The sequence below is a fragment of the Corvus hawaiiensis genome, chromosome 2 (genome assembly GCF_020740725.1).
Source record: "Corvus hawaiiensis isolate bCorHaw1 chromosome 2, bCorHaw1.pri.cur, whole genome shotgun sequence".
Classification (NCBI taxonomy): domain Eukaryota; kingdom Metazoa; phylum Chordata; class Aves; order Passeriformes; family Corvidae; genus Corvus; species Corvus hawaiiensis.
The window spans coordinates 94,671,527-94,697,749 of NC_063214.1; the positions used below are offsets into that span (position 1 = coordinate 94,671,527).

The window sequence follows — 26,223 nt, forward strand, 5'->3', positions numbered from 1 at the left end:
AACATATTTGTAATAAGCTGTGAAAGTTGTATTGCTAAAGTAACACTGAGCTTTTAAAATGCTCAAGGAACTGTGAACCTTCTTATTCTTTTCTTTTCAGTACATTCAAAATTCAGTGCCTTTTTTATGAAGTGGAAAAGTGTAAGCCAGCAAGAGTACAGCGTGCACAGTCCTGAAGAGCACTACAGATCACCTGTACCACATGAATGAAAGTTTTTAGAGTAGGATGCAAGTAAACGCTGCCATTCATTCACTGTTTTGACTAACAAGTAAATCAGTTGTGCAATACTCTTTCAGGAAGTATACTGCAATTGCAATCCAAATGTGCACCAGCTTTAGTACGTGATAATAATGCCTAATGTGTGTATGTTCCTGTGCCAGTGTCTTGCAAAAGCAATAGCTTGCTGTCTTTCTCTCTGTTTTAGGTGGGTGTTCATATCTGTAGCTGTTAGATATATAACTTGGAGAAATCAACACAATGTTTTTTGACCTAAATTGACTTAATGTGAAAAATAACTTATATATAGTATACTTATAACTGTAGTATTTTCTGGTCTTTTGCATGCTGCTGGAACCCTACACTCTTTTTGTATTTTAAAATGTAACTTTTTTTTCTGGTGTATTCTTAGTGTTTCTTTTCTTGTTAGAAAATAGGCTGTTTCCCCTGTTGTTACTTCAACTATCCACCCAGACTGATAGAGAAGCTGACTAATAGAAGTGGCATGTAGCCATTGGCACATTAGACAAGTTTTTCCTTGCATTTTCTTTCCCATGTGGTAATATTAAACGGTTTAAGAGTGGGAGGCTTAACAAAAAGAAAGAAAAAAGAGGACTCTAACTTGACAGCTTATCTTCAGAGTGGGAGTTCACAGTTATGAGGAAATAGTAACAGGTAAGAAATGTTATTTTCTATTTTCTTAAATGGATTTAGTTTGGAATTTATCTTGACATCATATGACATGAGTGCATGAAGCTATACAAAGGTTAACAAATTAATGCTGATTTAGTCCATTTTATTGAAGGAGTGGATGGATAAAGTTGTTAATCTCAATGCTTTACTACGGAAAATAGTAGTCATCTTAAAAAGGGGAGAACTGGGATTTTGGGGATTTCTTTTGTGGTGGTGGGTTTTTCGTTTTGGTTTTTGAGGGAAGACTTCAAAAGAAGTGTCTTGCTCCAGTTTTCAAGCCAGATTTTGCTTCTAAGCTTCTTCCCAAAAAACATGTCTTGAGTGTGGGCCAAGCCACAGGGAATGTGTTAAATGGAATTATTCTCCCAGCTGTAATTGAAACTGGTGGTGAATAATGGGCTACTTTCTTTCTTTATTTTTTTTAAAATTTTGATCTCTATTAGATTGGATACATACATCTATATGGTAATTAATTAGTGGGTTCTGTGGGTTACTGACTTAGTTTTTCACCTGGGTTCAGCTCTCTCAAGTTGAAATAAGCTTGATGACTTTTTTTTTAATTCCTTTTTATGTCACAGAACCAGTAGTGCATTCAGTGCAATTATAATTGGTAATGCAAAGAAGCCCTTCAGTTGTGGGCAGCTGGTATGTTTGGAATACTAAGTCCAGAGATGATGATGATGATAATACAGCCATAAACAATTGCGGGTAAGGGCACCAGCAGACAGACAGAGAGAGCAGGCTCTGGCATCATTAACCAAGTGTCTTGATGGTTTCTCTTTGGAGAATTCGGATGTTTATTGTCATTTGAATATACATAGCTAATTTGTAGAAGTTAAACTTAACCCTTTTTTGGTGTACAGTGTATTTATATGTAAGTAAATTTGCAGGAATTAGCACTGTAGGAGGGAATATGAATGTTGAGGCCCCAGGAGAATTAAGGGTACTGGTGTTTATGACAGCTTTCCTAATGAAAATCCTTCTAGGTTTATGTCCCAGTGAAAAGTGGGGTACTGCTTCATGTTCCTTGGTTTGGCATCAGCATTGGCCTGGCTTTGTGCTGCCACAACCTGTCTCCACCAAAGACAGGGCAACTGTGATTATGTTAGAAGAGATTTCAATAGTGTCAGGGCTCTTGTGCAGCTAGCTTGGGCTAAGCACAGAGTGCAGTGTGAAGAGAACAACAAGGTGTTGAAGAACCCACCAGGAATGGGTGGGTGCCACAGAGAACTCATTAAACCTAGTTATTTTTGTCCTTTTGCCCTTACTAGTTCAGCAGTGAATGCTGACATTATCAGTGTTTGATGTTTTGTGTTAGTAAGTCTCAGGGTTGTTTCTTGTGCTAACAGGTAACTTTGATCAGATGTACCACTTCTCTGGCTTATCTCTGTAATCATTCTGCTATGAAGTTCAGAATGGTTTAAGAGAAATTATGTCTTCATTTTAGCTGGTATTTCTGATGCAGCATATAACCATACATATCTTGTTAGCCTTCTGATGCTCTTTAGTATTACTTCTTCTGTAAAAATTAGAAGTCTGAGCATGTTTCAAAAGTTATCAATCTCAACTCAGTCCTTTGCCGAGTGGTGAGTATTAGATTACCAGTTATGGGCCCCTCCATGGCAACATTCCATATTGTAAAACAGTGGTCTTGGAGACTTGTCTCCCTAAAATAGCATCAGACTTACCTTTTCCTTTTTTTTTTTTTGTTGTTCATTTGGCTTTTTTTCTCTCCAATTTTTTTTCCTTAGAAATACACATGCATCTGTCTTAACAGTCTTCTTAGTTCCTGGAAAGTCTCCTCATCCTTGGCTGCTGTTCTGGAACTTTGTGGATCATTTGGAAAAATGGCCTTTCCATCCAGTGTTGGCTTCTTGGGAAATAATACTCGTCTTGATGAATTGCGTTATCCTCTGTTGGGGAAATAAGAGCCAAAGGTGCTTTCCTACTTCCTGGTAGTTCTGGGAAGCACTTTGTGCTAATAGAATGAACTCTGGCCATTCTTTTGAGAAGAAAGAAAGAGGGAACAGTTTACCATTCTGGTTTGAATAGAATGCTCTGTATAAGCTTGCAAATCATTTTAAAACTAATAACGGAGGAGCTTGTTATATAATGCAATGTCAGGAACCACTTTGGTTACTTATGGAAGGAGGAGATTGCGTTCCTCGGCATTATGAGGATGTTAATTAGTTTTAGAATTTCTGAAGAACAAACCCAACCACCTCTAGGAATATATCTGAAATCAAGCTGTGCATACTACAGTTCTGAATCTTTGAGGGTAGGGCACCACACAGTCACCTATCTTAAATTTTTATTATTTTACTGTTAATTGCAATGATTTTACTTTTATGATGACTTAGATGAATCAATTTTCTTTTGTTTTTCCTAGTGCAGTTGCATGTGGTCTGGCATAATTTTCTTTGAAGTTGGTTGAGCTTCCAGGAATCCTGCTTGTCCTGTGCTTTATTCATCTGCACTGACTTCCTGCCTCATTTGTACTTGGTCTCCTATTCTGCCTTTTTGCTTTTCTCACCTGTTTTCTCTTTTGCCCTAGAGCTTCTTCAGTTTTTCATCTCCTTCTTCTTATCTTCAATTATTTCTACTCTCCCTCCATTTACAGTCTTTCATATTTAGAGCCTGCCTAATGAAGAGGAATGATTGCTTTGCTCCACACTTCTCCCTTACACCCCCAGATTGCAGAGGAGCAGACCTATTTCCCTACATGGAGCGGTATTTGTGCTGTGGGAACATCAAGGAACAGACCATTGAGCAAATAACTGTATGGCCTGATCAAACCTGTTCTTACGCAGGTGGTTATTGGATGGTATAATGCCCACTTGAATCAGCAGCTTGACTTCAGAGCCTCAGTGCATGTGTTCTCACTGTGGAAGGTGCTCAAACAGGCTAAGCATCTGCAATTCTGAAATGGGGAGTGGGAAAATAAATGGCCAGTATTTCTGCATATTTACCCCAAATGCCACACAGCATGCTCATCAAAAGAGGGGTAGTGAAATTCTTTTGCTGGTATTTGGGAGTGATGTCCCATCCCTCCTTTCTTGCTGCCTGAAGTTTCTTCTGCTTGACCTACTGGATGGTATTTTCCAGCACTGAACAGAGAGAATAGCAATCATTCCTCCAAGAGAGTTGCAATTCAGCAGTAGCAGCTTTTGAGATCTGATTTGCTTGAATTGCATCGATCCATATTTAGGCTGATACAGTGGAGTTCTTACAGTGGCATATAACTATTACACTGTGTTATAGCTGTAAATGCCAGTTTGGGCTATTTATTGGGACTGTTATAATTATGGTTTGTGCTATAAAATCTTCATTCAAAACCTGATATCATAAACAAAGCCCTTTAATTAAAAAGAAAAAAATAGCGCCCAGCCCACATACAAAAGGAAGGAAAAGCTCAAACTGAAAAGAGGAGCCAAAGTAATTGTCATGCACTGTACAGTGATGATGGAGAGCAGACAAAGAGCATACACCAAGGAGCCATGGAAACGAAGCAGCATAAAAGGACTGGTGACAGTGCCATTGGGAGTGTGCTCACCCACACGAATGGAGTGATGCATGTGTTGGCACCAGTGAGCAGGAGTGGAGTTCAAAATGATCACGTGAGGCATTTGCTAAGGGACTGGGCTGAGCAGGCCCAGCCCAGAGGAACTTCAGTTTCATTCTGAAGAAATTCATGCATTTTCTCCCAAGATACAGAGACGGGATATAAATAGCAGTGGGCTTGAATAAGCAGTCAGCCTCTGTGGCAGGAAATGAAGACATCTAAGAAATCCCCTTTGTCCCAGATAGATATGTGTGTCTGCCTGTTTACTTTCCCTCCATTTAAAAGACTGCTTCAGATTTGATTTGTTCCAGAACTAACTCAGTTCTCCATTCAGAATCAGTGCAAGCCTTTTCGCAGCAGACTGATCGCCAGGGAAAGTTTGATTACCCTTGAGCATGAGTGTAATCCATGTTGTCCTAGATTCACATGGGTGCTTTAATCCTTGGTGAGCTCAGTGCCTTAGGAAGGAAGAACCAATACTTGAACAATTTTAGTGTAAGGTACTTAATTGCATTAAAACTCCTCTGCTCTTCCTCCTTCCCCACCATACTGATAGCTTGGGGACACATATCCCTTTGGTTTCCATGGCTGATATGGTTTGCAGCCCTGATACTTGCTCAAGTTGTTTTAAGTCTGATACTTGGAAAAAAACCCCTTGAACCTGCTTCTCACACCAGCCATACCCACTGAACGTGAAAAATGTCTGCACTTACGTAGTCATACCCGTGCCAGCCAGAGAACCTCACTGCCCACTGCCATAAGAAGAATGTGTTGCCTGCCATCAGTACACAGAAAATACAGGATTGCTCCATCCCTGATGGAAGTGCAGTATGAGGCTATTTGTATGTCATTTCACATCAGCATGGATATGAGTTGGATTGGGAGCTGATGATGCATGAAACTTGACGACGAGAGGTAAAATAAGGTGTGTGTCAATTCTGAATCATCTCTTTTCAATGAAGAGGTGTTGATGTCTGTGCTGGCCCTCCTATTTATACAGCTCTAACAGTAGACTTAACCAGTACACTTATATTAGAGGGATGCAAGGCCTTAAAAACACTGCATAAAAGGCTCTCTGTGGTGCTTCTGTTTTTAAAGCAAGAGAACATAATTGCTGCAAAAGTAGTGAATGTGGGTTAAAAATACACCTTTCTTGTTAGTAATATTGGCTGATGTGGTCTCTTTGCTGGTTCCTCATCAGTCCTTGTGAGGCCTTGTACTTCTGAATGGGACCCATCTCCTCCCAGGCAGGATGGGTGCAAGTGAGTTATGAACTCTTAACATGGTGCTCTGAACTAATCCTCCCCTGGGCTTTCAGCTGCTGTGCTTCCCAGTCATGAAAGACATCTTTTACTGGCTTGATAAAGAAAGCTGAGAGATTTTCACAGAAGCTTGTATCTGTGTCAGCAGACATTGGGAGGAACAGTCTTGAAATTAAGTCATGATAAATTGTGATCTAGAGAGCTATAGATTTTTATGCTCATCTAACATGATAGGTACTGAAAAAAACAGAAGTTAATGAAGGCACTTCTTTCTCTGAATGTCATTCACCCTTCCTGTAAGCCTTATCCTTTCCAGATGGTAGAGAAGTTTGACAGTGCTTCCTCCTGTCTGAATTTCTTGCCCTAGAACTCAGGAAACTGGCCAGTCTTGGTACTGTCTTCTGGTAAATGATTGCAGTTTACACTCGCCACATGTTTTGAATATACAGGCTTGTTAACATGTTTCAGCACGATTTGTGTGTCACTGCCCCTCAGCAATGCTGCCTATACTGAGAAGCACACATGTAACTTATCTGGCACCCTGATTGTTAATTTGAGAATGCTTTGGGTTTTAATGGGCAGTGGCCATGAACTGAGATGCAGAAGAAGGAAATTACTTGCAGAGAACCTCTCAATATTATGCTATAACCACAAAGAGCATCAACATTTACTTTACGTGTTCTCTAAGGGCTTATACTGAGGCAGGCTGAAATTTAATGGAAAGATCAAAATGACTAGACTTGGCTTTGGATCAAACTCTAATACAATTCATTTCTTACTGACTTCTGTTTGATATCAGAAGGTATTAAGGCACTTGCACTTATGATTTTAAGAGACCTAATTTTAGAAAATATAGGGGATCAGGAATGTTAACTTGTATTCCAGAGCAGCTGACTGGAGTATACATCTGTGTTTTCTAAACTATCTCAGATGAGGCATATTTACCAATCTTGCAGGAAGTATAAAAAGTGGAGATGGTGCCAAATCTGCTAAGAGAATGTCATATTTCATGCTTCCTTCAATATGAACTATTGCCCTGTTCTTAACTGAATCTGACTTCCTAAGTTTTCTGCTGTAGAATTAGTGTGGCTTTTCTCAGATTTTCTGGTTATTAAAATTCAGCCCTCCAACTTCAGAGCTCCCTTGTCTAATGTTATTTGATCCTAGCTAGAGGAAAGTGTTTTAAGTGTTAGATATATTTTTAATGGATAAAACCTTAATAGTAAGAATTTAAAGGATATTACACTTTGGGACTTAGGAACCTCAAGCTGGAGAAGAAAAGGATGCTATTTGTTTTCTCAGTTTATTTCACCTTTCCATATATAATGTTTCCAAATAATGTTCCAGCTCTTCAAGGAACACTATGGTATTACTGTGCCTATACACTTGGACCTTACATTCCCATCCCATAGGGATTTTGCAAGTTTTCTTCATCTATAATAAGCCAGTATTAAAAATAAATTCTGGATGTCTCACAGAATCACAGCATGGTTTTGGTTGGAACAGACCTTAAAGATCATCTAGTTCCAATCCCCCTGCCATGGGCAGGGATAGCTTCCATTAGACCAGGTTGCTCAAAACCCCATCCAGCATGGTCTTAGACACTTGCAGGGATGGGACATCCACAACTTCTCTGGGCACCCTGTCCCAGTGCCTCACCACCCTCACAAGTAAATAATTTCTTCTTAATATCTAATCTAAATCTACCCTCTTTCAGTTTAAAGCCATTTCCCCCTTGTTCTGTCACTACATGTCCTTGTGGGAAGTCCCTGCCCAGCTCTCTTTGTCAGCTCCCATTAGGTTCTGGTAGGTGCTGTAAGGTCTCCCCAGAGCCTTCTCTTCTCTAGGCTGAACAACCCAGATTCTCTCAGCCTGTTTTCACAGGAGAGGTGTTCCAGCCCTCTGATCATGTTCGCAGCCCTCCTCTCAACTCCAGTAGGCCCATGCCTTTCATGTGCTGGGGTCCCCAGAGGTGGATGCAGCTCTCCAGGTGGGGTCTCACAGGAGCAGAGTAGAGGGGCAGAATCCCGTCCCTCGCCCTGCTGCCCACGCTGCTTTTGATGCAGCCCAGGACACCATCAGCTTTCTGAGCTGCAATGTGCACATTGCCAGGTCATGCCCAGCCTGTATTTTTTTAGAGACATACTTTCCTCCAGTCCTTTGGAATTACAGAGAAGACAGTGTCACATATATTCCCAGTTTCAGGACTTGCCTTCGAGACAGTCACTTGTTGCACCATCGTAGTGAGAAACGTTTTCAATGTGTGAAAGAGCTTAAAAAGTAGATTAGGAATGATTGCTTTCAATTCCTTCATCTCATGGGTTTTGATGTTTATCTTTGTGATGGTATAGCAATATAACACAACTGTAGCTTGTTTGGCAGTTTGTTCCTCTTGGGTTCTCTTTCAGCTTCTCTGAAAGAAGCATTAAGCTTGCTGTTTAATGATGTTCCTTTCTTCTCTGCTGGTTGGAACTGACTGGATTCACAAACTTCACATTTCAGTAATTACTCTGTAATTCATTATAAGATGTTTAGTACTAGACACTGGATACTTAAAAGAGCAGTGAGTTTCCAGGCGGTGATCAGCTGCTGACTACTGCTTGCAGAAGGGTTTAGCAAGGTTACACCTGTTTATCTGCTGCAAACTGGTCTTTTTTTAGTTTCTCTTGCTGCCATTTTCCCATGTCTTCAGTGATTCACAGCCTCCTACACTGCAGTCCACTGGGACTGCCAGAGATGACTTTGTTATTAGTTGATGTTTCTTGAATGACCCAAGTTTTCCTTGTAATCTGATTCCATCAAGGGGATGGTGTTAGGCCTCTGGGATTTTCAGGAATGACTTGCATTGCACACACTTAAAGAAAGCTTGTTCAAAGTGACCTAAAACCTTAAAAGTCTCAAAGGAATGAGCATTTTTTTTCAGTTCTAGACTCAAAAACATGACTTCCTCAAATGCCTGTGCTCTTTTGGATGAGTGTGCTTGCTCCATGCCAAGATATCCTGCTCCCTTTCCTCTAGTCCTAAGCTCCTCTGTGCAAGCAGGGTCACAATCCTGCTTGGACGTGAGGCACCCATGTCAAATAGACCCCCTATGACCCCAATGCTTTCACTGTTGTGCCCTCCTCTTCTTATCTGTGTGCTTACTATGTGAGATTTCTCAATCATATATGAAACTGAAGGCACAATCTTGGGCCCTGCTTATGAAACACCATTTAAAAAGCCACTACAGACTTCAGTTTGCCTTGAATGTGTGAAAGTCCACCTTCTTGGCAGAGTGGTATGTTTCCATTTTCTATTTATGAGAAGGATAATAAATAACAAATGTCATAAGATTACTCCTGTACACTGTATACATGTTTTGTAGATGCCCCCAAAATAGAGGGAATTAAATAAGGAATTAGAAAAATTAAATGGTATTGTGCATTTTCTGCCATTGGCCTGTTCTTCCATGTGCTTTGCAGCACTGAGAAATAAAAACCCAGCCAGTCTCTTCCTTTTACAACACTACTTAGACAGTGTATCCCTCTGCTACTAGAATTTATTTCCAGAGTTGCCAAGTGGCAAATCACATGGATTCATCACATGAATGGACTCTTGTTCACGTGGAATTGCTTTGCTGCTGCAAAACTGTTTCCTATAGGTCACTGATTTGCTGTTATTCAGGTGCTCAGCGATGTTATTCATCATTTCTTTTTGCTGTTGATCAGAGCCACACTTCAGGCTGTGAAGAAGGGTATAGAGGATGTTCAATATAAATCTGAACTGTGCAATTCTCTCTTAAGGTGCATGTTGTAAAGAAGGAGGGAATTCATTCCCCTGCTTCTTCTGCCACAAGTGGGATTTAACGTGAGCCAAGAAACTTCAGCTGATGCTCCATATTTTATTGTGTGTCAGGCAAGCCCGGAAACTTTCTTCATGAGGGCTGTGCATGCTCTTGACTGATGAAATATTTCACCCGCTTCAGCAGTGGGAGGTTGTTTAATTAAAGGGAATAAGTAGCATGTACTATATCAAACACTTTAATTCTGAAAACTTGGAAATGAGAATTAATAGATTCATGCAGAAGTGTGCTTACAGGGGATTAATGACTGTTGTTAAGCTGGTGATTATTCATTTCCATTTTGAATACATTGGTCTGAGAATATTCTTGGGATCCAAAAAATTAAAAAATGGAGACATGGGGACTTGGGAGTGGGAACTCTGGGACTGAAATGTATCTCCCTTCAGTGCTACAGCATTAAAACCCACTGGCTCATGCTTCACGTACTTGTGACTGTCATTTCAGCCCTGCACGTGGCCCTGCGACTTTCTGCTCAGTTTTCAAGCATGCCATAATACTGAGGATGAGGCTTAAAGACAACAGTGAAAATGAAAGTGTGAAATATTAGTAAAAGCCCAATTTCTTGTCACTGATTGAGGGGAAACACAGTGAAGGTTTGTATGATGTTCACAGAGGCTTTGGTGTCATGCTGCTGTCACTGAAATCCACAGTCCTCCAACAGTCTCTGGGACTTGAATCAGACCTAGTTTGCCTGGATTATCAGTGCAACCTGTTTTCTCCCATCTTGCTTTATCCAGAATAAAAGAAACTGCCTCACAGTTCTAGGACTGGCATTTAAAACAAATGGGCAGTATTAAGAGAGATAAGTAAACCCTTTTAAAAAAGGTGCCCTGTGGAATGGTATTGGAAGAAAAACTGATCATGCGGAAGAACAAGAGAAAGCTGAGGTACACACGTGAGTTTTTCATGCAACAAGCGTGGGGTGGGGGGTGAACAAGAAGATCAGGATGAGGAATGAGCTTCCACTGATACTCACACAGAAAGGGAAGAGCATTAAATCAGGTCTATTTATTGGCACTGATACAAAAGTAATGCTTTTCTCTTAAGCACAACTCTGCTGTCACAGCTTTTTGGCTACTGATGTGTGCTCCCAACAAAAGACATTACCTTAATGCAGAGAGGTTGCTGTGAGCCACAGGAGTAACTGAGGCTGTGACATACTCTCAAGCATGATTATGCAGACAATTTTTTCCTAGTGCATTTTTACATCTGTATTTTTCTCTCCTGAGTGCTTCTGTTGATAGTCAGACTTTCTTAATTGTTACTGCTCACATTAAGTGGTAGGAGGAGGGAAGAGTAAAAACCTGAGTGCTTATAATGTCCCTCACTGTTGCAAAATCATTATTGGGAACCAAGTGACATCAGCACAGGGGATTAGAGAAGCACAAAAATAGTACATGAGGGGTTAAAAAGACAGTGTTAGTGGCTGTAGAACATCATCTTCCCTCTCTCAAATAAAATGCTCTCATCCACTAACTCATCTATCTCAGTCCTCATTAAAGTTAGTGGGAGCCTTCCCATTAACTTAAAAGGATATTGGATCAACCCCAGATCCTCCGTGCTGGGTGTAACGGGCACAGTTGTTAAGCTCAGAGGTGAGCAGAGGGAATTTTATGATGGAAGAGTCAGTGTGAAATGTCAGCCCTCTTGAATCCACTGGTGAAACTCCCATTAACTTCATTAGTGCTGGGATTTTGCCACTAGACTCAGCATGAAGTGAAATCAATGTGGCAAGAGACGGCAGGATGTTTGACAACAGAGATGCTAGCTGTGTTTTATCCATGGCTGGAATGCTGAAGTGTAAACTGTTTCTCCGCATTTCAGTTGCAATAGGAGAATTCAGCCTGACTGTGGCTGCCTGTCTCATAAGGAGAGAAATTCTGGCGTGGCATCTGGTATGGGCTTTCCTTCAGAAATGCTCCCTTGGGAGATTTCCAGTTTATCCAGAGGTGGCTGTATCTAATATGCAGCAGATAACTGGAATATAATACGCTTCCATCCAGCAGCAGACACCAAGCCCATAATCCCTTCCAAGGTGGAAGAAAGCATAAAGCTGGAGTTCAAATAAAAATAGGGAATTTGGAAGAAAAGAAGCTTCTAAGAAAGTAATGAGCTGTACCCATCCAGCTGTGCTATCTGCAGGGAAATGATACATTTTAAAATTGGAAAGAGATGTGTGTCTGTAAGAAGGAGGAAAAAATTATTGAAAACACATGAGAATGGAAAGGATTTTCACCGCACTCTCCCCCACTCTGAAAAGAAAGATGTCCATTATAATAATTGCAGTATAAGGCCCAGAAATACGCTGCAGTGTGAGGCCAGATCCATCCCTGGAGGGCTTGCAGGCAGAGATGAATATAAGAAGTCACAGGAGTTCAGGGATAGGTCAATACAAAGATTTCAGTTTTTAAGCAACTAGTACATGGTTTTCTAGAAAGGGCTGGAAATCTTATTTCCCTTAAGCAGTTGAACTCTTAAAGGCTCTTAAAACACTGGTTGCTTTCTGAAATGTTTGTGGTTATCAGTATCTAATTCCAGCCTGTCTCCCAACCTTGGGCTGCCTTTGAAGTATCACTACCAAGAACTGCTCTGTGCTCCTTCTCTGCCCTAGCACATGCTTCACCTTTTATTTCTACGTGCTGTTGACTGGTATTAGTGTACCTTCCTCAAAAGAGATGAGGATAATGAGGTAGTGCTTAACTGAGGTCCCTGAAAGGACCTCACTGGCTTTAGGCTCTGTCTGTAGCCACCAAAGATCTCTGTCCCTGGGGAAAGCACGTAGTGCAGCGTTGTAGTGCCTGCATTTAGATGTGCTGCCTGTCAGTCAGACTCCTTCTGGGGTTAAATGGTTCATTTGTTCACACACTATCTTACTGGTAATGCCAGTGTGTCATTAATGTAGGGAATCATTAAATGGGGAACATTTTTTCTGTCTACTTTTCTGTGCATTAATGTTAAATGTGGTCCCCCATTCCTGCCTCCCAACACCCACCCTCCACACCCCCCATCCATTTCTCTTTCTGGAGCATTTAGAGTGCATGACTTCATCTGCTTGATTATCTCGAGCCTTGGGAATGCTGGCTTTGTCTCTGAAACCACCAGAATGTGCTGAGCAAACACCGCTCCTGGTCAGGCTGCATCAGGGCTGGTGGTTAAACCTCCTATGCAAGAAAACTTGCAGGGAGCTGCTTTTCGATGAGATCATCTCTAATGATAGGGGGGTGTCTTATTTTGGTGAACTGGAGTGAACACGAGGGCAGTATCAAGGCCAAATAAAAGAGCTGTTGTTTCCGAATGTTTTTGTAGCTTTCTAGGATTGCATTTTTGCACAAAAGTGGGCATTCATTCTTAGTTATGTTGCAGTTTCATCTTTCATACTGACAGTGTGGTTTCTGTCATTGGCAGCAGTGCCAGTAAAATCTACAATGGATTTTTAAAATGTAATTGGGGAGGGAGTGTTTTTTCGCTGAGAGGCATGAAGAGCTGTATCTCTGATGATGCAAACTTCTTAAGAAGAGCTGTGCTGTTCACTGAAGTCTGTCTGGCTATAGAGCATTGTTGTTGTTGTGCATCAAGCAGCAGGAGTAAGCTGAAGCAATGGAAGGGGAAGGATTGCTGACAGGTATCTAACACGAGCCATTTCGTGGGAACTCCTGTGATGGGAGTGCAGGAGCTCTCTGTGCAGCAGTTCCAACTTGTTGAGGGGAGTATTTGCTGCCACAGATGTTCTGATGTGCAGAACAGGAAATTAGGATGGGTTCAATATTACTGGGATACAAGGAAGAATATTATGTTTCTGTGTTAGCTGATAGTATCTAAGCTATGCAAATGCAATCTTTTATGGTCTGCAGATATCTCCTTCTGCCCTCCATGAGGAAGATAAGTTTTTAGAGCTTGCTCAGAACTCAAGCTGGGGCATTACATTGTCAGAAGTGATCCAAAAGAGGGAAGGTAGTGTGTGAAAAAATGGACAATGTGAGTTACATACCCTGACCCCCCAGTCTGTGAAGGCACATCTTGACATCTTGAATTTCCTCCTTGAATATTCAAAAAATGTGGGCCTGACACTGTTCGTACATAGCAGAGGCAAATAATGGAGATGGCAATTACAACCACTGTTCAAATCTTAGCCAAGCATGTGCTTATTAGTTTGAACAGAGTCAAGGTCCCAGCTTTCTCCCTGTCAGGCAGTACAACCCCTGCAGGTTTAGGAGCTGCCAGTGCATGTGAGGACATTTGCTGTTTTCTGTCACTGTTCTTGCATATATATGAAGTTGAGTGTTACCCTGATGTTACAGTGATTGCTTCCAGCACAGCTTTTTTGGGGAAATAAATCATGCCAGTCAAATTAGGAAGTGATCCAATATCTTGCTCATAACCCAAATTAAGTAAAACAAAGCTTGCATTTTATTCTGGTTTAGAAGAGGTTTAACTATTTGGCACGAAGCCCTCTATTCTCACTTCTAGTCCATCACACAAGCATCGAAGAAATTGTTATACCTTGGCCAGAAATGCTTAAAGATGTTCTAGAAAAGAGCTTATTCTCACTGAGCTGAAAAGATAAGCTTGTGCAGAGCTGAAACCAGCTTTCAGGAGTTTTGCAGGTGGAAGCTTTGAATGTCTGGCTCAGTTTTGATTGTTTCTATTGAGATTAGTGCTCAAGCCAGTGTTAATACACAGTTTGCATGGCCTAACAAATAGACGATATAGCTTTATCACAGATGATGACATTGAAGTCTTTTCCATTGAGATAGAAGCTAGAGAAGGTTACTGTGGACAACTGCTGACTCTGAACGTTTTAGAATTCTTAAATCCAACAAATTTGTACCCATGAAATTTTAAAGACCTGGAGATAGGAGCTCTGGTGATCTCTGTATGTTGCTTTTTAGTCAGTAAGTGGAAAAAAGTGTACTGCTAACAGGCTGTGAAAATTGAGTGCTGGTGGTAAGTATTGGTCTATCAGCTTGACATTGATCCAAAGCAAAATAATGGAACAACTGAAATAGGAGCCCTTTATTAACAAATTAAGGGAGCAGCACTTTGTTAACATCTATCTACCTGAGCCTAAGGAAAATGGATCTTGTCAAATCAGCCTGATGTATTTTACTTTACCAAGATTACAAGCTTGCCTGATAAAAGTCGTGGTAGTCTCCTGAGTGGGCCTTCTTCACATCTTGATCCGGAGAGAAAATGAACAATGTCCAACAGAAAATGGTTCTGATGCTGACAGATCTCCAGGTGGAGATGGATGGAGGCAATAATCTCTGAGCATTTGGTGTAGGGCTCCTCAGAGGTCATTTACTGTCTTTTCACTATTTAACACTTGTGTCATTAGCTTGCTAGAAAACATGAAATGATTACTGCTACTGTTTGTAGATGTGCATGCAGACTGGACACAACTGAGGGAATAAGTCAGCTCACTGTAAGAGCCACCCACATTATATGATAAACTGTGAGAATGTAAGAAACGCTCATATATTACTTGCCTGGTACAGGGTCTTCTATTTAAGCTCAGGACAGCAGGTCTTGAAGGGGCCTGAGGCTTTGGTCCTGCAGAGCAGCAATCAAGAGGCCCTGGTGGATGGAAAAGGGAGTATAAATCCCGACACTCTGCCAGGCTGTGAGGTTTGATAAGGCACCATTGTGGATGTGGAAGGAAACATTAGAAAACTGAACTCAGTATGGGTAAAACGGAAGCGGGTTGTTTACAAAGTCACTGTATGTTGGATAAAATCCACTTTTGTGCAGAGGGCTAGCACAGATGGTATCAGGGCTTGGAATGAGATTTTCATCTTGGGTTGCCTTTCAGTGCAGAGGTGGAGTTTAACCTCAGTATGTTATTGTGCTACATCAGGATTTAAATTCCTTATTTACTGTTTTCTGGCAAACATTTAGGTAAATGTTGCATGAAGTAACATTTATTTTTAATAACATTGACATTTATCTCACTTTTCTCCTGACATTTTTAGCATCTTCACAGATACCTGTATAGCTATTTCTGTTCTAAAATTTGCAGTAATTAATTGCTTTTCTGTATATCTGTGGAGCAGCTATCAACAAAGAGAAAGGGAGGCACTCTAATTTCACATAGTTTGATTAAAAGTAAATTGAAATAATTAAAGATGTGGTATTTAACATAGAGGCTTTAAGGCTGAAAACCAACATCCTGATACCTGCTGAGAAATACCTTACTCCACAAATAATCCCTGCTCTAGTAACTCCTGCCATGGCTAAGGCTAGCATTGGAATGTGGCCCACAGTAATTACTGTTTTGAGACAAAGGGGACGCTTTCCGCTCACCCAGAAATAAATCACTTTGATTGCTTTTATCCTATGGCAGAGTGCTGTATGTATAATTTAGGATGTACAGCACAGCAGTGGAGCCTCTTAGAACTGGATCATCCCACCGGTCAGCAGTAAGAAAGCTGATGCAAGTGATGGGTGAGCAGATAAACAGTAACAGCGCTGGGAGCTGGCAAGTGCCAAGGATGCTACATGTGCTTGTACAGCTAAGAGTGCCGTACATGTTTCGGTCTCTGGTATCAGCCTGTCTTGAGGTGAGACCCAGCTTGCCCACGTGTGGCTAAACTGCAGGAATGTCTCAGGAATGCTCTTGGGGGATTGTCTGAGTGCCGACTGGAGCTGCAGTCGTGTCAAGAAAACCAGTCCGTCGTGTTAAGTGCTAATAACAGGAATTAAATCATTCTGTAAGCACATTTTATGAACAAGTATAATCAGTTTAGTGTCTCTTAAAAGGCTGGTATGTGATGACTCTGAAGAGCCTTGGAACAGCTTTAGGAAGGGGAGGCAAGGCAGAGCATCATCCCCTTTGAGAGGGTATTTACTGAAAATGTGGGGCTCTCTTGTAGAAGTGAGTGGGGCTCTCCATGCGCAGCTGGGGGCTGACCTCACAAATGCAGGGTCGTTTGTTGTTGTAGAAACCAGCCACCTGAGAAAGGTTTCTAAACACAGTTCTTTTTCATTACTTGGTGAGCACTCAAAACAATTATATCTATGGCAGGAATTGCTGATGGGCTTGTATCAATTTCCTTATGATGGTTGTCTTTTCTTTCTTTACTCTGGGGTCTGAGATGTTTTGGGAATACCGGGATCTTTGTCCCTCTCTTCCACAGCTCCAGCTCCTCTTGAGACTGTGAAATCAGCTTCAGTCCCTCTGTGTCTCATCCTGCTGTGAAGTCGTTGAACTTTTAACCAGTTCTGTAGTTAAATAGTCCCTTCTCACCGTGCCACGAAAGCACATCTCGCTCTGCATGCCCCAAGTTTCTGTACTGGAGGCACGGCAAGAACCGGAGGAACTGCCTCTGCCAGCAGCCACCCACCTCTTCCAGGGCTTTCCACCTGAGCAGGCAGTTCCTGGTGCTTGGTGTCATCCCTGCTCTGGCTGAGAGCAGAGGTGAACAGCGAGCATCAAGGTTCTGTGTCACAGAGCATCTGGCAAAGTTAGTGAACCTGGGCTTGATACTGCGCTTTGTCTTCCGGATCAGGTGAAAGGCTGACACAGGAATTTTAGTAAAACGTGTTAAGTGGGCACCCAGAACCTGCCACAGACAAGATCACTTCATTGTCTTGCATGGGTTCATCTGAAAAAGCAAATATATGTAGTTTGCATGTCTAATGCAACTAGAAGAGACAGAAAAAGACAGAGAAGAGGTTGTTCTGTTTCATTTCTAGTTATTCTACTTTTGTGTAAAATCAGCATTGTGATTGAGGCATTCTTATTATAATTTTGCACATACTTGTTTGTAATGGGAGGCATTGCCATGTGGCATCTTTACAATCCCCTTTTTTTTTGTCCTTTATGAAATCTTGTGTTTTCAATTCTGAGTAAATTAAAGGGTTTGGATTGGCAGTTCCAGATGCAGATGCTGTCGGTTCATAAAGCAGGTCCTGTACAGTAACAGAATTAAACTGCCAGTTTAGCTGTGCTTGAGCACCTCTGATTTGATCTGAAGAAACCTCCATGTCAGCAAAGAAAGTTAGTAATTTTGTTTTCAGCACAAACATGAACTTTTATGATGCAGAAGTTATGCAGCTGATTTAAGTAAACTGACTGGTGGTATTGCTGCTCTTCCATCCCTGCCACTACTTACTGATTATAAAACTCTGCCTCTTTACCCCTGTTGATAGCAAGTTTCTTACTTTCTGCATCTGCTGGGCTTCAGTAACATGTTTGCTGAGAAAAAGTCCTGATGTCTAATCTTGAGCCTGGTGCATTCTTCTACATTTTCTTTTTAATTACATTAGAAAGAAAAAAAGCAGGTGGGGGAGAATTTGGATCTGAACGATGTTATTTAGGCAATGAGTTCAACTTGGAGGCTAAACCAGACCTTTTGCTTTTGAATCACTCCGTGGGTGGTGCTGCTTCTGTACAAGCACAAGGTGCCCTTATTATGTTTGTAATTCAAAATAATTTCCAGCAATATGAGTGCAGATGGAGCCAATCATTGGTGCTTATTTCTAGGCTCTTTCTACCTTCTCATGGAGAAAAAAGTCTTTCTGATGCACTTTTGAAGCTGAACACGATGCAAAAATCAGGCAGACCTTTCATCTTCCTCTGTCCTGATGCTTACCATCTTCTCTGTTGAAACATGGGCACAGTGGCATGTGACTAGCATATGGATCAAGTCTCCTGTACAACAAACAACAGCTGTTTCTTCCATGCAGGACCCCAACAAGGTACTTGTCCCAGCCCCAAACTGTGGAACAAACTGCTTCCCTGAGGTCTGCGCCCATCCCTCTTGCAGGACTGGATTCCCATCTCACACTGGTCCCAGACAGGAGCTGGGGAAGGCTGTGTTCACACAGGGACAACAGCTCCAGGGTGAACGGCCCTTGCCTGCCCCAGTTGCTATTAAAACATGGGGGAGGTTCCTTTACAGAAGCCTAATGGGAGACGTGTCAATCTCTTCTAATTGAGCACTACTACAAACCAGAATGCTACTTGAAAATCAAAATCCCTTTGTACGCAGCTCTTCTCTTTCGCGTATCTCACCATGACCAAGGCATGGAGCTGAATTACAAGCCCTGCAACATCTGGGTGATGGCTGACAACAGGGCATGTTCACAAGGGGCCAAAGCTTGGTCTAGACTAGGGAGTGGGGGCAGGGAAAACCATCTCCTTTAAGGAAATCTGGCAGCTCAAACAGACTGACACAGTTTCTCTGCCCCTCATCCAGACCATGGTTAGCCACTGGTCTGGCACACCAGTGGCATGCTCTCCACACCCATCCTCTCTCTGCCAGGCACAATCTGTCCCTCTGTGCTGACCGCTGGAAAAGCTTGTAGGGGTTATAGAACAAAGGTTTGCCTGTGCAGCTGGTGAAGTGAGAAGCGCTCACTCTTGGATAGAAATGACAACAGCTTTTTTTTTAAAACCAAATTATTTATTTGAGTAGATGAAGCAATAACTGTGCACTGTCTTCAGAGTCATCTAAAACCAAATTAATGCCATGCACTTGTAAGCCAAGGCATAGGGAGGCAAGTAAATCTTTCTTCCTAGTCTCAGGGGAGTTGCTTTTTCCCTGCAGCACAGGACACAGGCTCATGCATGCTTAAAATGCCATGTATCAGTTACAGAGCCCATGCTGCTGTTCAGATGACACCACTGGTAAGTACACAGTTTTCTTCCCTCTCGACCTAGTAATGTGCCTGCCCTCTCATCATCATCCCCCATTTTATTTTAATAGGGAGCAGGCTACACCAGCAGCCTAACAATTTGTTTCACAGGGTTCCTCCTCATCTCAGGATGATTGTTAGAGAAACGCTGGGGTTGGATTGACTCATGGGAAATTGTTATACTAAAGCTGGAGTGCATGAGGAGTATGGCTTAGCCCATCTGCATTCGAAGGTAATGCTGCTCTTGTTTTTTTAGGATTTTTAGTTTGGGAAAAGTTAAGGCTGGGTGCAGCAATGCTGCTCTTTGCAGCTAGAGGTGCAGGGAGAGGTTTGCTGCTCTGTTACATACCATCTGCTGTTGGGCTGCTGGGGAAGCTGGCAAGTAGCTCCAGCTTACCACCCAGGTAAGGTATTTTTGAGAAACTGCTTCTGGGACTGTCCTCAACCCAAAGACCTGTTAAAATCAGTGTTAAACTGATGATCAGGGATTTCTGCTCGTTGCCATAAAGGCTGAAATGACTGGATAGAGAAAGCTGCCAGTTTTCAGTTCTCCTTGAGCAGATATTTCTGCCCAGGATAACGCTCCTCTGGGGGTGGAGAATAAATGGAAATTAATTACAGAGAATTCCATGGGAAGGCAAAAATGAAAGCAATTTAATCATAAGGTAAGTGTTTATGTTGCAGAAATAACTAATTGGTTTTGAGCAACAAAGATTTTAGGATAGAAAACAGAGAAATGAAATATTTTATGTGTGGAAGTACTTTTGATAGATTCTGAATACTAGATTGTATACTGGAGTAAATTTGTACCATTAATTCTGTGCAGAAAAAATGAGGTTTTTATAAGGGAAACAGTAGTAGGACATTGTCTCATAGAGATGAAGGAAGAGGGGCTTTCTCTCACCCTACATTTACATCCAGAAAATTATGGTTCTTTCCTGTTAGTATCTTGACCAAAACCCCAAACACTTTTTTTAATGCATACTCTGAATGCTGCTTTGCACTGTACTGCACAGAGTAGGGGCAAGTGACTGAAACAGACCGATGGGGAAAGCATAAAAATTATTGTACAAAGAGAGATTGTTTAGATACCTTTATTTAGCAAGTGAAGTACATTGCCAATAGGAAGGAGAAAAACGGAGACTCAGCTGTGTTTACCAAGGCAACAGAAATTTTCCTGAAGTGAGGCCAACTTTGATATGAGCTATTAATTTTGCTTGATTTTTGCAGGGCTACTTCTGAATAGGATTGGAATGTCATGTTTTCGTGTGAGGGCATAAACATCTTGCTTTCAGTTCATGTTAGTTTTGCATCTGTTCTTCTAAACACTGACACCCGGTCTGGCACTCGAAGACCCATAACATGGCTGAGGTTGTAGCACAACCTGAAACAAGTTGTGCCCTGTGCGCTTTTGGGAAGGGCTGGGATTCTTGTGGCACCAAAATAGGCTCTTGAAACAGAGCCAAGTGCATTGTGCTAATCCTGTATTTTTTGCCCTTCGCTTCTTCCATCTCAGCAAAGCTTTTCCTTGTGGCCTTGATCCAACAAGCCGTTTAACTGCCTGCAGGTGCAGGCACAGGATGGGACCTCCTGGCATGTCTTACTGTGTGCTAAACTATATTTTCAATGACAAAACAACCACAAGACAACTTTTGTGCCCACCTGCCCCTGCCAGCCCCAGCCTTTGTTAGTGCTGAGTACAAACATCTTTCCAGAGCACCAAGGTCAGTGTGACAAACCAGGAAAAATACCAAGTGAAGGTACAAGTCCCCACATTTCACTCTCTGACCTTCAAAGATGGGTGCAGCTGCTGGGATTTACCTGCAGCACTCTGGCTTTGTCCATTAGAGCAGTTTTGCTGGGCAGTGCAGCAGACTGTGCCTGGGTCTCAGTGCTCCCTGAACACACTTGTCTGAGCACAGGTTGGCTGGTCATGCAAGGCCACCTGCAGCTCTTGCACCACCAGTGATCCATGTTGTGCCAATTGTCAGTGGCCGGCGCAGGTGGTGATGTCCTGGAGATTGCCATCCATGAAACACTAGAGGAGGGTGAACTGTTTTCCGCAGGGTTTCCTATGGATCACATTTTTTAGTGTTCCCTAGGCACAGCTATTAGTTGGTGGCTTCGATACCTGCCAACCTATGAGATGTCAAGTCTATTTCTGCCTTCATTCTGCCTCAGGTAAGTGCCAGGCATGAGTGCCATGTCCTTTCTCATCCCACTAGGCCACTCACACTCTGAGGGCACGGTGGCCAGGAAACACTAAAGAATCCCAAAGGTCTGGCTGCACCCTCCGCTTCACGGCGGCTTCCACACAAATGGGTCAGAGTGAGCTCCTCGCCTGAGGGAGCTACTCCTTGTATAGATTGCACATGAAGCTTTATTCGTGAAGGGATTAGGGACAAAGAGCTAAAAAAATCTGAGGGTCCAGGGATTTTATATAGATGGTTGGAAAGGCGGGAATAAGGGATACAGCCAATGGGACAAAGGGAAGGAGGTGGAGTTGAGGCTAAGAGAACCAATGGGGACAAAACATAGGCGGGAGCAAGGGAAGCAACCAATGGGATGTCGAGGAGTACAGAACTTTCTAGAACTAATACATAGTTAACTAAGGGAAATAAATATTCACAACTTCATACATAAAACAGGGAGGGGAAAACATGAACCAATCATTTTAAAGTGTACAAATTACTGAACCAGGGGATGATGGGTTCTCACCCTAACCACGGAGACAGTCTTCAGACATTGGTGCCTGACCACCAAACATTGGGGTTTGGTGTTTCATTTGAGGTTAGGATGCTTGCAGCCATTTGCATCGCCACAACACTCATGACCCATTGAGCATTAGCCAAGTCTTGCTCCTTGGCCCGTTTTCTACTGCAGATGGAAATGAGAAGGAGTTCTGAGGGGTCTCCTGTATCTCACACCCACACTGATAACTACCTTTCCCCATCAACAGGAGCTCTCAGCCTTCTCTTCCTCACTCATACCTTTCTTCAGTATTTCACCCTATTATTCCATTTTTCCTTAGTTCAAACTTTTCTGCCAAGAAGAATTTGTTTAGCTTCAAGTGTTTTTTTCATCTCTCACTGGACTCAAATTACAGCACCTCAGAGTGAGCTTGCCCCTCCTCATCGCCTTCTTAGCAGACCCAGGTTGTAAGAGCATACCACTATTTTACTTCTGCCCACTCCTTGGATGAAGAGTACGTTTTGTAGGTATTGTTCAGCTTTTGGGTGTAGTGAACTGTCCCACTGATTGTGTCGAGAAAAAGAGAAAAATTGAAGGCTAGGAATTTTCTGGACCTGCCCAAGCATGTGTTCTGTGACCCATTTGCCTGAGCTCTTGCATGTGTGACTGCCCCTTGAAGAGCTCGATTGTTTTGGCAAGACAGGGCTGAATTGGCCATATCCCAGTAGGGAATTACTTGGTGCTACTTAAGTGGAAATGTCAACAGGCTTGTAAGTATGAAGTTATGACAGAATCTGCTTTTGAGCAAGTCCTGATAGACTTCTATCCACTGCAAGAAAATTATGAATTTGTCTGTAGATCTGGTTTGCACAACTGAGAAGAGAGTCTCGTGGAGATATTTATGGTGTTTACCTCATACCAATATTTTCCTCCTTTTGAACACTGTGAGCAATAATTTGGAACAGTCAAGTTTGTGATATTTGGTTGGGAGTTTTATTTCAAAAGACTTCTAAGTAACATTATAAAATAGGATTTGATTTTAACCCTGAGGAGCAAAATACAACTAATGGGCATGACCAAATTCCCACTTACTTAGAGAGAAAAAAATCTACTGACATCCTTTGACAAATGGACTTGAGTGAGGCTTAACCAAAGACCCTAAGCAATGGGCCCAGATGAAGAGGTTCCCAGAGAAGTCTTTGCACAGCTTGTTCTTTCCTTTGGCAACCCCAGGCTTCCTAGGCAAATGGGAGCTCTAAAGTTTGTTCATTTCCCAACCCAAACGTTAACCCTAGGCACAGACTAAACCCTTTTCCAAGGACCACAAGCTGTAGTAGAAATCAAAAAGCTATCATGGGAGAAATATTTTTACATTTTCCCTTGTCAGCCACAACACAACTAGAGTTCAAGGGTTTTCCCTCTCCTAACCCTAAACATTGGCCTTGGCTGGATTATCACAAGCCACACCAATGATGAAATTTTCAGAGACAAAATCCTAATGAATCCAGTCCCTCCCTCTGAGGGAGGTCCTTGGCAGTTCAACATCACATGCAATTCTAGGCTTTGACATTCCCCTGAACCTAACCCTAAACTTTCTGTGAGAGTTGAGCATTTGCCTAAGAGACTAAGCCATGGCCAAGATAAAAACTGGTGAGGGGAGAAAGCTTTTTGCAGCCTCTGCTTTGCCTTTAGCAGTGCATTAACAACCCCATGCCAGCTGGAGCTATAGGACCTCTAAGTGCTCCCACTGTAACCCTGAGCCCCAGTGTGGGCTGCTTCACAGGTAAGAACACTCAGCCGTGGCTGAGATGAAAATGCAGTAGGGGGTTAAATTTTTTCCTGTTCATTCTAGCCTTTTCCAAACCCTTTGCAGACCTTTGCCATCTGGAGCTCTAAGCTTTGTCCCCCTTCCACCTTTAGCCCTAAAGCCTGGGGACAGCTGATCTTCAGTCAAGCACACAGAGCAATGGTCCAGATGAAAAAGCAATCAAAGGAGAAATATTTCTGTGACCCACACTTCCCTTCAGAAGTCCCTCACCAGTGCCATGTTAACTGTTGCTGTAGGCTTTTTCCCTTTCCCAACACTGAACTCAACTCTAGGGCTGTGCATGGGATGAACCATGGGAGGAACCAAAGCCCAAATCAAGCAACTGTCGAAGGAATGACCTTCTAGGAGACTGCTGCTTCTCCTGGCAGCCTGTGGCAAATGCAACATCTACTGAAGCTTCAGGGCATCTCACCCTCCTAAAGCAAAAGCCTGACCTTCAGTTAACTATAGTTAGGGATAACCTGCTGTGGTCCTGACCAAGATGTCAGAGGAACAAGCTTTCAGGAAACCCATACTTTAATCCTAACACTGAATGTGGAATGAGCCCTGGGCCATCATTTAAATGAAAAAGGTGTAGGGAAGAAACATTTTTCTTGCCTTCTCCTTACTTTGGAATCTCCTTGGCAGCCCCATGCTAAAAGAGCTCCCATCCCAACTTTCTCCCTGTTTCTGTCCCAAATTGAACCCTGCCCCAGACTCTAACCTCAGCTTACCCAGAGCCCAGGGAAAAAGGTTCTCAGGGGATAATTTTTTTTCAGCCTATACATTGCTTTGACAGTGCAATGTCAACTGGGGCTTTAGGCTTTGTCCCATTCTTAAACAATGTTACTGTAACCGGAGTTTTATCCCTATCCCTGAACTGGCCTATTCAAGAGATAGCCATGTAACAACTCCAGTGCTGAAATGCTGACAGTCTCTAGCCTTTCTTCTAGCTACATTGACTCGCTATAGTCTTTGAGCCCTGTGTTCCTTTTGACTCTTAATGCCACAGCCAGGCACAGCACAATTAAAGGTTATTAACAGTCATGTGTTGCTAGTGTGTTTGTAAGCCGTATTTAGAGTTCTTCCTCTCTAATGGAAAAAAAAAAAACCAAATTGAAACCAATCACCTCAGCACTGTAGTGTCTGTGATTAATTATGGGGAGGATTGAAGACAGACGACATCCTTGTGAAATGTGCACATGTGTCCACTAACCTGTGTGGACTGTGTGATGAAGTGGTGGGGAGAAGGGCTTCAGACACCAACTATCTTCCTGCCTGTTCTGGTGCAGGCCATGCAGTTTCCCCCCCATGCTGAAGACTCTCCCCTGGCATCCAGTTGGAACAACAGAAGGATCAAACCAGCTCCCTGTTCATTTGCATCCGGCTCTTTCTGTTCCTGCCAACAGCACCCAGAGAAAGACCACGTGTTTATTTTCATGTAGTGTCTCCCACTCATCTGCTGGAGCAAGCCATGGATCCCTGCCATCTAAATCCTGCAGGCATTTCCCTCCCCTCCCACCCCCTTCAAATCTGTGTGCCAATGTTGGAAAGTCACTTATTAATAAAATAAAAGGCTTCCCATATTAGGAGAGATTATTTCTGTAACTTCTGCTACATGTTCCAATATCCTCAAGGACCTCTGCATCTTCCCTATTGTGCTTTAATGCTGGGAAGGATGGGGCATCCACCCCCAGAAATATTTTCCATCAGAAAATTGAATGAGCCGTGTGTGTCTGGAAAATGGAACAGTGAATGTTAACAGGTCCTCACCCTTAGGTGTGCTCTGGTACTTATTGTTTCAGATGGCTCTGAATGAAGGTTATCTCCTCTAGCTTCTCAGATCTTTAGCAAAAGAATAAAATTTGCTCTGTGAGATCAGCCCAGCTGCATCTAAAGCTGTGACTGTACCACAACTCAGAGCTGTAGGATGGAATTTAGACTGGTGCAGTGGGTATCAAGGTAAACCTGCAGCATATGCAATTGCTTTTTCAGAGAGCTTGGGGGTTTGAGGCCAGAAAAGGAGGGTGACTGAAAGCTGGAAGGAAAATGGAAAGAGCCACTGCTAGGAAAGAAAATTGCTGTAGTAAAGATTTCTGTAGGCAAGTGCCAGGTCAAGTGCTGATGGATGGTAACTGCCCAAGCATCGCTCACGGGTTATCGTGTGGTGGAAAGTAATAGACTACACTGAGCACCCTCATTCAGCAGAAAGGACCCCACTGCATATTCATGTGATACACAAGGGTTTACCTACACAGTTTTGGTAGTGCTGTAACTCCATCTGTAGCAATTAAATCTGGACATCCATTTGGCATGGGTTCAGTTAGACTGATGGGACCCAATTCCCACACATCTAGTAGAGAAGGCTGTGTGGATGTGAAAAACTCCAAGATAGAGCTGCCACCTGCACAAAAGTTAGTAGCATCGTGATGACACCAGCACAAAGTCACAACTATCTACCCAAAGGTAGAGTAAATCACTAAAAAACCCAAACCCAAACCCTGTGGCATAATT

The 26,223-nt window shown here is 42.5% G+C and overlaps 1 long non-coding RNA gene across 1 annotated transcript; it reads left to right on the plus strand.

Annotated features, from left to right (window-relative positions):
- The first annotated feature begins 18,681 nt into the window (after positions 1-18,681).
- LOC125337218 lies at positions 18,682-25,530 on the plus strand. Its single transcript, XR_007207995.1, has 4 exons — positions 18,682-19,203; positions 19,323-19,443; positions 21,314-21,392; positions 25,002-25,530. It is a non-coding gene; the product is annotated as an uncharacterized LOC125337218 (long non-coding RNA).
- Positions 25,531-26,223: the final 693 nt, after the last annotated feature.